Source organism: Rhinoraja longicauda, chromosome 18 (assembly GCF_053455715.1).
Source record: "Rhinoraja longicauda isolate Sanriku21f chromosome 18, sRhiLon1.1, whole genome shotgun sequence".
Taxonomy (NCBI): Eukaryota; Metazoa; Chordata; class Chondrichthyes; order Rajiformes; family Arhynchobatidae; genus Rhinoraja; species Rhinoraja longicauda.
In genome coordinates this window covers 299,693-314,924 of record NC_135970.1, presented here as the reverse complement: position 1 = coordinate 314,924, position 15,232 = coordinate 299,693, and positions in this window count along the sequence as shown.

The window sequence follows — 15,232 nt, the reverse complement described above, 5'->3', positions numbered from 1 at the left end:
GCCTCGCCTAGCCGCTCCCCGGCCCTCGCCTAGCCGCTCCCTGGGCCTCGCCTAGCCACTCCCCCGGCCTCGCCTAGCCGCTCCCCGGGCCTCGCCTAGCCACTCCCCCGGCCTCGTCTAGCCACTCCCCGGGCCTCGCCTAGCCACTCCCCGGGCCTCGCCTAGCCTCTCTCCGGGCCTCGCCTAGCCACTCCCCCGGCCTCGTCTAGCCACTCCCCGGGCCTCGCCTAGCCACTCCCCGGGCCTCGCCTAGCCGCTCCCCCGGCCTCGCCTAGCCTCTCTCCGGGCCTCGCCTAGCCACTCCCCGGGCCTCGCCTAGCCACTCCCCCGGCCTCGTCTAGCCACTCCCCGGGCCTCGCCTAGCCACTCCCCCGGCCTCGTCTAGCCACTCTCCGGGCCTCGCCTAGCCACTCCCCCGGCCTCGCCTAGCCACTCCCCGGGCCTCGCCTATCCGCTCCCCCGGCCTCGCCTAGCCGCTCCCCGGGCCTCGCCTAGCCACTCCCCCGGCCTCGTGTAGCCACTCCCCCGGCCTCGCCTAGCCACTCCCCGGGCCTCGCCTAGCCGCTCCCCCGGCCTCGCCTAGCCTCTCTCCGGGCCTCGCCTAGCCACTCCCCGGGCCTCGCCTAGCCACTCCCCCGGCCTCGTCTAGCCACTCCCCGGGCCTCGCCTAGCCACTCCCCCGGCCTTGTCTAGCCACTCTCCGGGCCTCGCCTAGCCACTCCCCCGGCCTCGCCTAGCCTCTCCCCGGGCCTCGCCTAGCCACTCCCCCGGCCTCGTGTAGCCGCTCCCCGGGCCTCGCCTAGCCGCTCCCCGGGCCTCGCCTAGCCGCTCCCCGGGCCTCGTCTAGCCACTCCCCCGGCCTCGTGTAGCCGCTCCCCGGGCCTCGCCTAGCCGCTCCCCGGGCCTCGCCTAGCCACTCCCCGGGCCTCGTGTAGCCGCTCCCCGGGCCTCGTGTAGCCACTCCCCCGGCCTCGTGTAGCCGCTCCCCGGGCCTCGTCTAGCCACTCCCCGGGCCTCGTCTAGCCACTCCCCCGGCCTCGTGTAGCCGCTCCCCCGGCCTCGTGTAGCCGCTCCCCGGGCCTCGCCTAGCCACTCCCCCGGCCTCGTGTAGCCGCTCCCCCGGCCTCGTGTAGCCGCTCCCCGGGCCTCGCCTAGCCACTCTCCGGGCCTCGTCTAGCCACTCCCCCGGCCTCGTGTAGCCACTCCCCGGGCCTCGCCTCACCTCAACGCCCGCCGGGCCATTGTGATTTGCTGTTGAAGACCACTGGAGCAAGTATGTCTTCAATTAAATTAGGTATGAGCAGTTTTAAATGAAACTCTTTCTTCATAACTTAGTCATACATTTTATGATCATTTAATTCAATATCAAGAGAATTGGGATGTGTACAGAAAAACCAAAATAGAAAAACCAAAACAAAATAATTTTTTCTTTGTTGTAAAAAGTATTTCTGTTCAATAACCTTTCTATAAATACTAGAATATACTCTTGATAGGCCTGACATTGTACATGTAGTCCAAGAACTACAGACTGGTGGAAATAATAGTTGTTTTTCACACATGAATGTAGCACAACGCATATGCACATTTGGCGTGCATACCTTTTTTTGCTGAAAAGTTACATTACGTGCCATATTATGAATTTGATGTAAAATTCTGAATTTTGGACATCAAAATGATGAATTTGTAAAAGCAAATGTTGGGAGGTCTGTTCATGAACCATAATGTGACCGCCCCTCTCCATGTTGGATGAATGGAAGATGCAGAAAGAGATTCCCAAAGCCGTTTATCGAAAGCACAAGGTGTGGAGATGAGTCACATCCTCTGTACAGGAGACGATCTCTGGATATGGGAGGGTTTCAGGGATATCAAGAAGGACGCCGGGATCAACCTATTACTTCTGAATGGGTGGTGCCCTGTAATGCTCAACTCTTGAAGTTGTTCAAATGTCACAGCAACGTTGAGATATGCTCCTCTGTAAAGTGGGTCAAATACGTGTTCAAGTACACCTTGAAGGAGAGCGAGCAAGCAGTTTGTGGAGTTAACAGGGATGACGAAATTGCACAGTACTTTACTGGCAGATACATTGGTCCGTCAGAAGCAGTGGGATGCTGGTCGGCTGGTGAGAAATGAGGATATCACGAGAACAACTTTAACTGAATTCATGGAATTGTGTTCTCAAGATCAATTTGCAAGAACACTGTACTACGCTGATGTACCCCGATTTTACACATGGAACAATAAGAAATGGCAAACAAAGAAGTTTGGGAAAATAGTGGAAAATCTTCCAGGTATTTTTGAAGGCAACTTTCTGGGACGAGTGTATACCTTTTCTCCAAGATGTGACCTCTACTACTTGAGACTGCTTCTCCATCACGTAAAAGGGCCAGTATCCTTCAATCCATCGAGGACACATGACGGACATATTCTTCCTTCCTTCAAAGACGTCTGCATAGAAAGAGGTTTGTTGCAAACTGACGACCATTGGCAATAGACGATGGAAGATGCTGAGCGGACAAGACTTCCCGAAACAATGAGAGATTTGTTTGTTTTGCTGACGATTGCCGAGATCAACTCTTCTCGACAATTATGGGATCGCTTCAAGAATTCAATGTCTGAAGATTACCTTCAAAGAGAATGGAGAACAATTAATTATCCAAATATCATGATTGATGAGAGGCATCATGATCAGGCTCTGTTGTATATTCAAGACAAGCTTGTGAATTACAACAAGACACTGAGACACTGGGATACTTTCATGTGCCACTACCAAGACATGGAAGGATGAACCTTGATGGTGACAATCCAGAATTGCTGAGTGAACTGCAATACAATAGCCCTGAACAACAGTGATTTGTTGAAGAGAAGGAGCCTCTGCTGAATGCTGAGCAAAGAGCAGTGTATGACCATGTGTGCAGCTGCTTGGAAAGGAATGTTCCTTCAATGTTTTTCATTGATTCACCAGCAGGAATGGGCAAAACAATACTCACCAATTTGATCCTCTCCAAAGTTCGAGGTCAAGTTGATGTTGCTTTTGCTGTAGCATCCTCTGGTATAGCAGCTACATTGATGCCTGGTGGAAGAACTGCACATTCTTGATTCAAGATATCCATCGAAGTGACCGATAATACAATGTGCAACATTGAGAAGAATTCCAACATGGTTCATTTGATCAGGAGTGTGAGACTGATTGTTTGGGATGAGTGCCCGTTGATTAGGAGGGAGAGCTTTGAAGCGGTGGACAGAACTCTTCGAGATATATGCAAATAGAACTATGAGCCTTTTGGCGGCATTTTTACCTTTTGTTGTGGCGATTTTCAACAACTCCTTCCTGTTGTGAAAAGGGGAAATGATGCTGATGTTGAAAATTCCTGCATCAAGAAATCCTATTAATGTCAAATTGTTATATTTTGTTATTCACATTTTAAACTTTAATAAATCCCTTTTCCATTTGCTGTGCCCGTCAGCCGCCCATGCGCAGTAATTCCTCCATGTTCCACGTCACCATGGAAACCCGACGGGCGGGAATGGCGGTGCCACCAGAGAGCCCCTAAGAATGGAGGGGGGGAGATAAGGGGGGGGTGGAGTGGGTGACTGGGGGGTGGGAGGGGAAGGGGGAGTGGGTGGGGAAGAAGAGGGGTTGAGGGGATGGAGTGAGGGAGGGGAGGGGAGGGTGCTAGACCAATGCAGAAAAATACACACTTTTAAAGAAAAATCGGATTTTCATTGAGATTTAAAAAAAAAATTTTTTAAAGCCATTTATTTTAAAGAAAAAAGTGCGATTTTTTTTCCCCACATCACAATGGCAACCCAATGAGTTGTGGGCCCAACGGGTCCACTCGATCTAGTATCTTTATATAAATGGACAGATAACGAATCTATGGGAAGAAACAGAGGTCTTTGGAAGCTCCATTCCAGATGGAAGCTTGTCACTCTTCCGAAGAAATATTAAGGGTACTGCAGATGCTAGAATCTTGAGCAAAACAGTGTTGGAGGAACTCAGCAGGTCAGGCAGCATCTGTGGAGAGGGAGACTCAGCAGGTCTGACAGCATCTGTGGAGAGGGAGACTCAGCAGGTCAGGCGGCATCTGTGGAGAGGGAGACTCAGCAGGTCAGGCGGCATCTGTGGAGGGAATGGACTGGATGTTTGATGGAAGTCTGAGGAAGGGTTCCAACTCAAAACGTCGTCTCTCTCTTCCCTCCACAGATGCTGCCTGGCCCGCTGAGATCCCCCACCAACTTATGGTTTGCTATACTTTCTGTTTTATAAATAATTTTATGTATATTTTTATTATGAATAAAACTTATCTTTGAAATAACAAAATCCCCTCCATACATGCTGCCTGACCCACTGAGTCACTTTGTGTTTACAGTACTGTTCTTTGGCGGGCTGAAGGGCCTGTTTCCATGTTGTATCTTTGAATCAATCACTTAGTGTCATACAGCACAGAAAAATGCCCTTCAGCTCAACATCCATATTGTCCAAGATACCCCATCTACGCCAGACTAACCTGCCCACATTTGGCCCATCGATGGTCAGTGTGGATTCGGTGCGGTCGAAGGGCCCGTTTCCACACTATCTCTATAACTAAAATGAAACTTACCTCTGACAGTCAGATGGATGGTCAACTCTGTGCCCTGACCAAGTGATCTGTGTCTCACCAAGCAGACATACGTGTTCCCATCGTCCTGGAGTGTTGGACGTAGCCTCATGCGGCTCGACACATTGTAGGTTCCATCCGCATTTCTAACAGGAGATCCTGTGCAAATGTGGTCCAGGACCTTCTGTTCTCCACTCTTTGATTTCTTCAGCCAGCTTATCTGAATTGCCAAGGGGTAAAATGCAGTACTGTCACATTTCACCGATTTCTCCGTCCCATTCTCAATTATGATAGCAGTTGCGGATAAACTCATTCGTGGTTTAGCTGTAAAGATAATAATCAATGTTAGTCATGGAGTCATGCAGTGTGGAAACAGGCCCTTCGGCCCAATCGGCCCACACGAGCCAGCATGTCCCTTAGTCACATTGTCTTTTAATGTTAATGAACATTTTAAAATATATTTTAAAATCTGAATCAAGTAATGTGCATACATTGAAATGTTTAGTTTAGTTTAGAGATACAGCATGGAAACAGCATGGATACAGCATGGATACAGCATGGATACAGCATGGATACAGCATGGAAACAGGCCCTTTGGCAATTGAATCCGTGCCGCCCAGCAATCACTCCATACACTAGTTCTATCTTACACACTAGGGGCAATTTACAGAAGCAAATTAATATACAAACCTGCACTTTGTTGGGACGTGGGAGGAAACCAGAGCACCCGGACAAAACCCACAGGGAGAACACGCAAACTCCATACAGAAGCACCTGTAGTCAAGATCGAACCTAGGTCTGTGGCACTGTGAGGCAGCAACTCAACCCCAGCGCCACTGTCAAAAACAGCCAGTCCCCACAGTCAGCTAGAATGCTGATATAAAGAACTGCAGGTGCTGGTTTACAAAAAAAGACACAAATTGTCAGAGTAACTCAGTGGGTCAGGCAGCATCTCTGGGAGACGTGGGTAGGTGATGTTCCGGATCGGGACACTTGGGTTTCTCCTGCATTTGGGGTCCTTTTCACGGTAGAAAGTTGCCTGGATTAGGTGGTATTAGCTACAAGGAGAAGTTGCACAGACTTGGATTGTTTTCTCTGGAATGTCAGAGGGTGCAGAAAGACCGAGTGGAGGTTTATAAAATTATGAGAGGCGCAATAGGTAGAACCTTCTTCCCAGGGTAGAGATGTGAAAGACTAGAGGGCACAGCTTTAAGATAAGAGAATCATTTTTTTTAAGAAGAAGGTTCTGAAGAAGGGTCTCGACCCGAAACGTCACCCATTCCTTCTCTCCCGAGATGCTGCCTGACCTGCTGAGTTACTCCAGCATTTTGTGAATAAATTTTTTTTAAGGAGATGTGTGGGGCATTAAAACAAATTTATAAGTATTGCCACACTGCATATAAATACATATGTATTGAGTGAATAATTGTTTGTGATTTGTTTCAAAGAGTAGACTGTCACATACTTTTACACCTGGATGAAAATGTCAAAGACTAGAACACTGAGATTTAAGGTGAGAGGGGCAAAGTTTAAAGGAGATGTGCGGGGCATGGAGAGAGTGGTGGGTGTGGGGAACGTGCTGCCAGAGGCAGATATCAGCGCCTTTTAGATGGATGTGCAGGGTATGGATGGGTATGGATCACGTGCAGGCAGACGAGCGAGGTAAGTTGAATTTGAGATCATGTTCATTATGTTAAATTCATTACAATGAAATAATCATATTTAAGGTCATTAGACTTTAGAGATACAATGTGAAAACAGACCCTTGGGCCCACCGTGTCCGTGCTGACCAGCGACCCCTGGACACTGGCACTATCCCACGCAATAGGGATTCATTTACATATGGAGTTTGCACGTTCTCCCTTCGACTGCACGAGTTTCCTCCCACGCCCAAAAACAACATGTGGGTTTGTAGGTTAATCGGCACTCTGTAAATTGCCCTTAGTGTGTCAAACTTTACAACTCCTCCCCCTTCGGTCATGGGGTGGACTGAGTGACTAATCCACCACCAATCTTTGTACATCCACCAAGCCTTTCTACTCCTCACTTTAATTTAATGTATTTTGTGTTTTTATGACTGTTGGAAGATCAATTTCCCTCCTGTGATAAATATTCTATCATATCGGATTGTGTAGGATGCAAAAGTGGGATAACATAGAACTAGTGTGAACGGTCCAGCGTGGACTTGCTGGGTTGTAGGGCCAGTTTCTATGCTGTATCTTTACTATAGTTTAGAGATATAGCGCGGAAACAGGCCCTTCGTCTAGCGATCCCCACACACTAACACTACCCTACCAATAGGGACAATTTCACATTTACACCAAGCTGATTACCCTACAAACCTGTACGTCTTTAGAGTGTGTGAGGGAACCGAAGATCACAGAGAAAGCCCACGTGGTCACGGGGAGGTCACTGAGGTACGAACTTTAGCACATGCAGTGAGGATCAAACTCAGGTCTCTGGCCATTAAACCTCCTGTATCTTTCCATCAATTTGATCAATCGAAAGGCTATTTTTTTTCTCAAGTAGACCTCTATTTCCCCCTCTATTTATACATTTAGAGGGGGAAATGTTGTAGGGAATTTTAAGTATTGTAAGGAAGATGAGTAGGTTATAATCTGGATATTTATGGTGTCTACATGTGGGATATGTGGGTGGGAGATTTCCAAACAACTAGAAACGCAAGATTGAGATTAACTTTGGGGAGACATTGATTACACTGTTTCACAATGTACATTGCAAAGGCTTTATTAAACCGACTTGTTTGATAGACTCACCACTGATGAGTTGTTTTATTTTGTGTCTGTGTCTCTCTGAGTAATGTCAGATATAGAGTATGGGTAAAGTACAAAATTCCCTCTAATTGGCGTAGTCAGCAGCATACTACACAGGACGATTGTCAACAATGTGGCTCCTAATCGGGTGAATAGGTTTAATTTTACCACCCATTGTTAGATTATTGTCCGGCGATCGATAGTTGTGGTATCAAAAGAACAAAATGGAGGAAAACAAAAAGGAAAAGTGTGGTGACTTTATTGAACAAGATCGGTGAAGGTGACAGACATTAGGTACTAATATGGGGGTTATAAGATATTAGATACTGTCACAAAGGTAGCATGAGACGACAGATACCACCACAGCAAGTTACCTGAGATATCAGTCTCTGGTGCGGTGGGACATTAGTCTCCGGTGTGGGTGGACATTAGTCTCTGGTGTGGGTAGACATCAGTCTATGGTGTGGGTAGACATCAGTCTATGGTGTGGGTAGACATCAGTCTATGGTGTGGGTGGACATCAGTCTCTGGTGCGGTGGGACATCAGTCTCTGGTGTGGGTAGACATCAGTCTATGGTGTGGGTAGACATCAGTCTATGGTGTGGGTGGACATCAGTCTCTGGTGCGGTGGGACATCAGTCTCTGGTGTGGGTAGACATCAGTCTCTGGTGTGGGTAGACATCAGTCTCTGGTGTGGGTAAACATCAGTCTATGGTGTGGGTGGACATTAGTCTCTGGTGTGGGTAGACATCAGTCTATGGTGTGGGTAGACATCAGTCTATGGTGTGGGTGGACATCAGTCTCTGGTGCGGTGGGACATCAGTCTCTGGTGTGGGTAGACATCAGTCTCTGGTGTGGGTAGACATCAGTCTCTGGTGTGGGTAAACATCAGTCTATGGTGTGGGTGGACATTAGTCTCTGGTGTGGGTGGACATCAGTCTCTGGTGCGGTGGGACATCAGTCTATGGTGTGGGTGGACATTAGTCTCTGGTGCGGTGGGACATTAGTCTCTGGTGTGGGTGGACATCAGTCTCTGGTGTGGGTAAACATCAGTCTATGGTGTGGGTGGACATTAGTCTCTGGTGCGGTGGGACATTAGTCTCTGGTGCGGTGGGACATCAGTCTCTGGTGTGGGTAAACATCAGTCTCTGGTGCGGTAAGGCAGAGATGAGGGCAGCTTACGTTGGTGGGAATAGTGGTTTAAAACAATATAAAGTACCTACAGGGCACTCGATGAGCTGACAATAGCTACGGACAAGAAAAGTGCTGACATCAAATGGAGCCCAAGCGATCCATCGTACAAACGATGGTCAACTGTAATAAAGAGTAATCGGGAAAATGACAGAGAAAGCTTACGATCCGAAAGCACCCCCTTGCTGAGAAAAAGCGTGGTGGCTGGGACAAGAAAGGGATAAATATGAAAATGGGGTAATTATACACAGCCATGGCAAAGAACCAAACAAAAGGTAAGCAGAGCAACATTAGATTGTGCACAGGAGGGAGAATGGTGGGCCTGTTCGCCGACCGCCGCGCCGATGGACAGAGACAACATTGACAGAGATGTACAGAGATGGGGATAGACAATAGGTGCAGGAGTAGGCCATTCGGCCCTTCGAGCCAGCACCACCATTCAACGTGATCATGACTGATCATCCACAATAAGTAACCCGTGCCGGCCTTCTCCCCATATCCCTTGATTCCACTAGGCCCTAGAGCTCTATCTAGCTCTCTTTTAAATTCATGCAGTGAATTAGCCTCTACTGCTTTCTGTGGCAGAGAATTCCACAAATTCACAACTCACTGGGTGAAAACATCTTTTCTCACCTCAGTTTTAAATAGCCTCCCCTTTATTCGTAGACTGTGGCCCATGGTTCTGGACTTCCCTAACATTGGGAACATTTTTCCTGCATCTAGCTTGTCCAATCCTTTTATAATTTTATACGTCTGTATAAGATCCCCTCTAATCCTAAATTCCAGTGACTACAAGCCCAGTCTTTCCAATCTTTCCTCACATGACAGTCCCGCCATCCCGGGGATTATCCTCGTGAACCTATGCTGCACTGACTCAATAGCAAAGACGTCCTTTGCAACATTGCTGCAGTAACTAGAGATACTAGCGATAGGGTTCATGGCAGTCCATGTCCTTGTGATCATTTTGTGGTTCAGATTCCCTCCTGTCTGTGTTGTGAGGAAAACTGGATTACTAATCAGTAGTGCAGTGGGCTTGTTCTCATCACTAAATCCATTCCCACCCTGGTCATTCTGTGCAACTATGGATGCAGATATTGTATTTTACAATGAACTGATCAAGTTCCTCAGATATTGCTGCATAAAGCAGCATTCCATTCATTTATTCTTCAATATGTTTGTCAGGACATATTCCCCCAACCCCTTCTGTGATCATTGAAGCACCAAGTTATACTCTGTTCATTGCCAGTATGGACACTTCTCAAAACAAATTAAAACCTGTCAAATTATGAAAACAGAGTAGATTTTGACAGCTAACAAACATCCCAAGATTGTAATCTGTCAAAAGTTTTGTATTTCTTTAATAAAGAGCTTTCATGGTTTATTGTATTATATAAACTACAGTATATACCATGGACGTCCACCACTAGAGGGCACAGCTTTAAGGTGAGAGGGGGGAAGTTTAATGGCGGTGTGCAGGACAGAGAGTGGTGGAGGCCTGGAACGCATTGCCAGGGGTGGTGGTGGAGGCAGATACTATACTGGAGTTTAAGAGGCTTTGGAATAGGCACATGAAAGTGCAGGGAATAGAGGGATATGGATCATGTGCAGGCAGAGAAATCAGTTCCGCTATGCATTATGTTTGGCACAAACACTGTGGGCTGAAGGTCTCATTCCTATGTGTGTTCTACGAAACCCTATCATTGATTACAGCCAGGTATCCATCATTCTCTGCAAGTTTGCTGTCAGTAGAGTTGCACAATGACCATGGAGGATGGCAGCGCATACATCAGTTTAATGCTGATAAGTGTGAGGTGCTGCATTTTGGTAGGACAAATCAAAATAGGACGTACAGGGTAAATGGTAGGGAATTGAGGAATGCAGTGGAACAGAGGGATCTGGGAATAACTGTGCATTGTTCCCTGAAGGTGGAATCTCATGTGGATAGGGTGGTGAAGAAGGCGTTTGGTATGCTTGCCTTTATAAATCAGAGCATCGAATATAGAAGTTGAGATGTAATGTTGAAATTGTACAGGGCATTGGTGAGGCCGAATCTGGAGTATGGTGTGCAGTTCTGGTCGCCAAATTATAGGAAGGATGTCGACAAAATGGAGAGGGTACAGAGGAGATTTACTAGAATGTTGCCTGGGTTTCAGCACTTAAGCTACAGAGGGAGGTTGAACAGGTTGGGTCTTTATTCTTTGGAGCGTAGAAGGTTGAGGGGGGACTTGATAGAGGTTTTTTAAATTTTAAGAGGGACGGACAGAGTTGACGTGGGTAGGCTTTTCCCTTCGAGAGTGGGGAAGATTCCAACAAGGGGACATAACTTCAGAATTAAGGGACAAAGGTTTAGGGGTAACATGAGGGGTAACTTCTTTACTCATGTGTGGAATGAGCTTCCGGTGTAAGTGGTGGAGGCAGGCTCGATTTTATTATTTAAGAGTAAATTGGATAGGTATATGGATGGGAGGGGATTGGAGGGTTATGGTCTGAGAGCAGGTAGATGAGACTAGGTCAGAGAGAGTGGTCGGCGTGGACTGGTAGGGCCGAACGGGCCTGTTTCCGTGCTGTAATTGTTATATGGATATATGGTTATCAGTATTGGTTTATTATCGTCACGCTGTGCAGAGTAAAGCTTTTGTTAGCCTGCTATCCAGTCAGCTCGGATAATACTGTACTGCAGGAGGCTGAGGGCTGATCAGGAGGCTAAGGGCTGATCAGGAGGCTGAGGGGTGATCAGGGGGCTGAGGGGTGATCAGGGGGCTGAGGGGTGATCAGGGGGCTGAGGGGTGATCAGGGGGCTGAGGGGTGATCAGGAGGCTGAGGGGTGATCAGGGGCCTGAGGGGTGATCAGGGGGCTGAGGGGTGATCAGGGGGCTGAGGGGTGATCAGGGGGCTGAGGGGCGATCAGGGGGCTGAGGGGTGATCAGGGTCCTGAGGGGTGATCAGGGGGCTGAGGGGTGATCAGGGGGCTGAGGGGTGATCAGGGGCCTGAGGGGTGATCAGGGGCCTGAGGGGTGATCAGGGGGCTGAGGGGTGATCAGGGGCCTGAGGGGTGATCAGGGGCCTGAGGGGTGATCAGGGGGCTGAGGGGTGATCAGGGGCCTGAGGGGTGATCAGGGGGCTGAGGGGTGATCAGGGGGCTGAGGGGTGATCAGGAGGCTGAGGGGTGATCAGGGGGCTGAGGGGTGATCAGGAGGCTGAGGGGTGATTTTATAGAGGTGTATAAACTCATGAGAGGAATAGATCGGGTAGTTGCACAGAATCTCTTGCCCAGAGTAGGGGAATCGAGAACTAAAGGACATAGGTTTAAGGTGAAGGGGAAAAGAATTAATAGGAATCTGAGGGGTAACATTTTCCCACAAAGGGTGGTGGGTGAGTGGAACAAGCTGTCAGAGGAGGTAGTTGAGGCTGGGACTATCCCAACGTTTAAGAAACAGACAGGTACATGGAAATGACAGGTTTGGAGGGATATGGACCAAACACGGGCAAGTGGGACTAGGGTTGCTGGGACATGTGGGCAAGTTGGGCCTACGGGCCTGTTTCCACGTTGTTTCACTCTGTGACTCTATGAGTTTATGACCAGCAATCACCTGTACACTAGTTTTAACCTACACACTAGGGGCAATTTACAGAAGCCAATTCACCTACAAACCCACATATCTGAGATGTGGGAGGAATCTGGAGCACCTGGAGAAAACCCACACAGTCACAGGGAGAAAGTATAAAATCCACACACAGACAGCACCCGAGGTCAGGATCGAACCTAGGCCTCTGTCATTGTGAGGCAGCAGCTCTATCTGCTGCGCTACAATGTATACATACTTCAATAGTGTGTAGGGAGTGAATGAGAAGGTAGGATAACATAGAACTAATGTGAACGGGTTGGCATAAACTCGGTAGGTGGAACAAAATGTTCCACAGGCCTTCTGATGCTGGCCTCTTAGCCTCTCAATGCTACAGCAGTAAGAAAATTGGGGATGCAGCCTTTCTCAACTACGCCCCCAAGCTGTGGAATACCCTACCCAGGGCCATGAGAGACTCCCACTCAGTTGAGATTTTTAAACAGCAGTTAAAAAAACATATCCTTTTATTCAAGCTTTTAACTAATTGTCCCTTTATACTCCCAATTTTACATTTTATATTTTTATAGAAATCTGCTTTGGATGCCTATGTCCTCACTGTTTTAAATTGTATGTTTGTTTAGACATGTGTTTGTTTTTGTGGAAAGCACTTTGGGCTGCATTTGATTGCATGAAAAGTGCTATATAAAAGTTATTATTATTATTATTATTATATTATTATTATTATTATCTCATCCCTTCCCACCCAAACCACCCCCTCCCCAGGTACCTTCCCCTTCCACCGCAGGAGATGCAACACCTGTCCCTATACCTCCTCCCTCAACTCTGTCCAGGGACCCCAACAGTCATTTCAGGTGAGGCAGAGGTTCACTTGCACCTCCTCCAACCCCATCTACTGTATCCATTGATCAAGATGTGAATTCTTATACATTGGCGAGACCAAACGTTGACTGGGTGATCGTTTCGCTGAACACCTTCGCTCAGACCACCTGGACCTACCTGATCTTCCATTTGGCAAACACTTTAATTCCCCTTCCCATTCCTACACTGACCTCTCTGTCTTGGGCCTCCTCCATTGTCAGAGTGAGGCCAAATGCAAATTGGTGGAACAGCACCTCATATTTCGCTTGGACAGTTTACGACCCAGCAGTATGAAATTTGATTTCTCTAATTTCAAGTAACCCTTGCATCCCCTCTCTCTCTCTCTGTCCTTCCCCCACCCAAGTCATTGCACTAGCTTCAGTTATCCTGGTGAGTCTCATTGTGTGTAACTCGTTTTCACCGAGCCCACAGCTAATAATGGCCTGTTTCCTTTAGCATTGTTACTTTTTTCCATATCTTTCATTCATTTGTTCTCTATCTCTCAATATTACCGTCTATATCTCTCGTTACCCTCTGAAGAAGGGTCTCGACCCGAAATGTCACCTACTGCTTTTCTCCAGAGGTGCAGTTTGACCCAAAAAGCTGAAATAACTGTGCTGTTACACCAGCATTTTGTGTCTATTTTCGGTTTATACCAGCATCTGCAGTTCCTCTGGCACATTTTGTCTATGAGATCACCCTTCATCCTCCTGCGCTCAAAGGAATAGAGTCCCAGCCTGCTCAATCCCTCCCTATAGTTCAGACCCTCAAGTCCTGGCAACATCCTCATAAATCCTCTCTGTACCCTTTCCAGCTTGACAACATATTTCCTGTTCACTCTTTATTTCAATGTCACACAATTTCATTCACTCTTCAGCAAATGTGAATTATGCAACAAGACATAAAGAGCAATTAGACAAAGGAGTACCAAGACTCATTTGCACCAATAAAATAGACCAGGCCAATCATCACTCCAAGAAAAGGGAATGTAACCATTAATGTTGTCAATGAATGGCATGACCGTCATTGATATCCCTACCATCATGGAAGTCACCATGGGCCCATAGAAAATAGTATAGGCACAGGAGCAGGCCAGAGGCTGTGGTGAAGCATCCGCCTCCTGATCATCATGAAGGCCTCTTCATTATTTACAATGCACCTTAGGAGTTATTGAATACTTGCATGGATCAGTGCAGCGCGAACAGCTCTGTCCTGTAATGGAGTGTATAACATCAACGTTGTATTGTCACCTAAAGGGCAATTCTATTCTGCCATCATTTCAGGTGGGATAACTGTTTCTCATTTTTGATGAATTCATGTGTTCAAGCAACAGGTTGAATGAAGAAGCCTTTAAACCGGATGAAGGCGAATATTTATTAAATCATCAATATGTCGAATATTCACCGTCCATTCATTGTCTAATCGATCATATAACCCATGTTTGAAAGATTGGACATTCTGGGAACTACTGAATATCTGCAAGAACACATATGTCTGCTTAGGAATCATAAAAGTGAGGAAATCAGCATTGTCCTTGTGACATTTCCTAACACAGGTTTTTTTTAAGGTATTAATTCGTAATGTGGTTATTGCTGTCAAAGCAAGCCTTTATTGGCCACCCGTAACTGTTTCTGACATGGAGAAAATGACTGTGAGCCACTGCAATGTATTTGTTGAAGGTTTGACACAGCCCGCTTGCTTGTTGAACCATTCCAGAGCATGTGTATTAATCCTTCTCAGCATGAGGTTGCCTCCAGTAACCCCGCCCCTGCATAAACATAATCCCCACCGTGTCCATGTCACATTCTGCTTTAGTTAAACATTTTGTTCAAGATGGCCACGCCATTGTGTTTGGCTGCCTGCCACTGTATGTTTCTTTTTTTTTTTCCTAATCAGATGTGCAGCACTTTGGTCAATGTGGGTTGTTTTTAAATGTGCTATACAAATAAAATGGACTTGACTTGACTTGACCTGCAAAAACAAACCCGCGCCTCTCAAACACTGACCCCCCTGCAGAAACAAACCCGTGCCTCTCAAACACTGACCCCCCCCGCAGAAACAAACCCGCGACCCAAACACTGACCCTCCGCTGCAGAAACAAACCCGCAACCCTCAAACACTGAGGGATCGATGTGAAGGGTGAGACGAGTAAGGAATTAAAAGTATTGTAGATGAATGTGCGAAGTATAAGAAGTAAAGTAGATGAGCTTGAGGCTCAGTTAGAGAT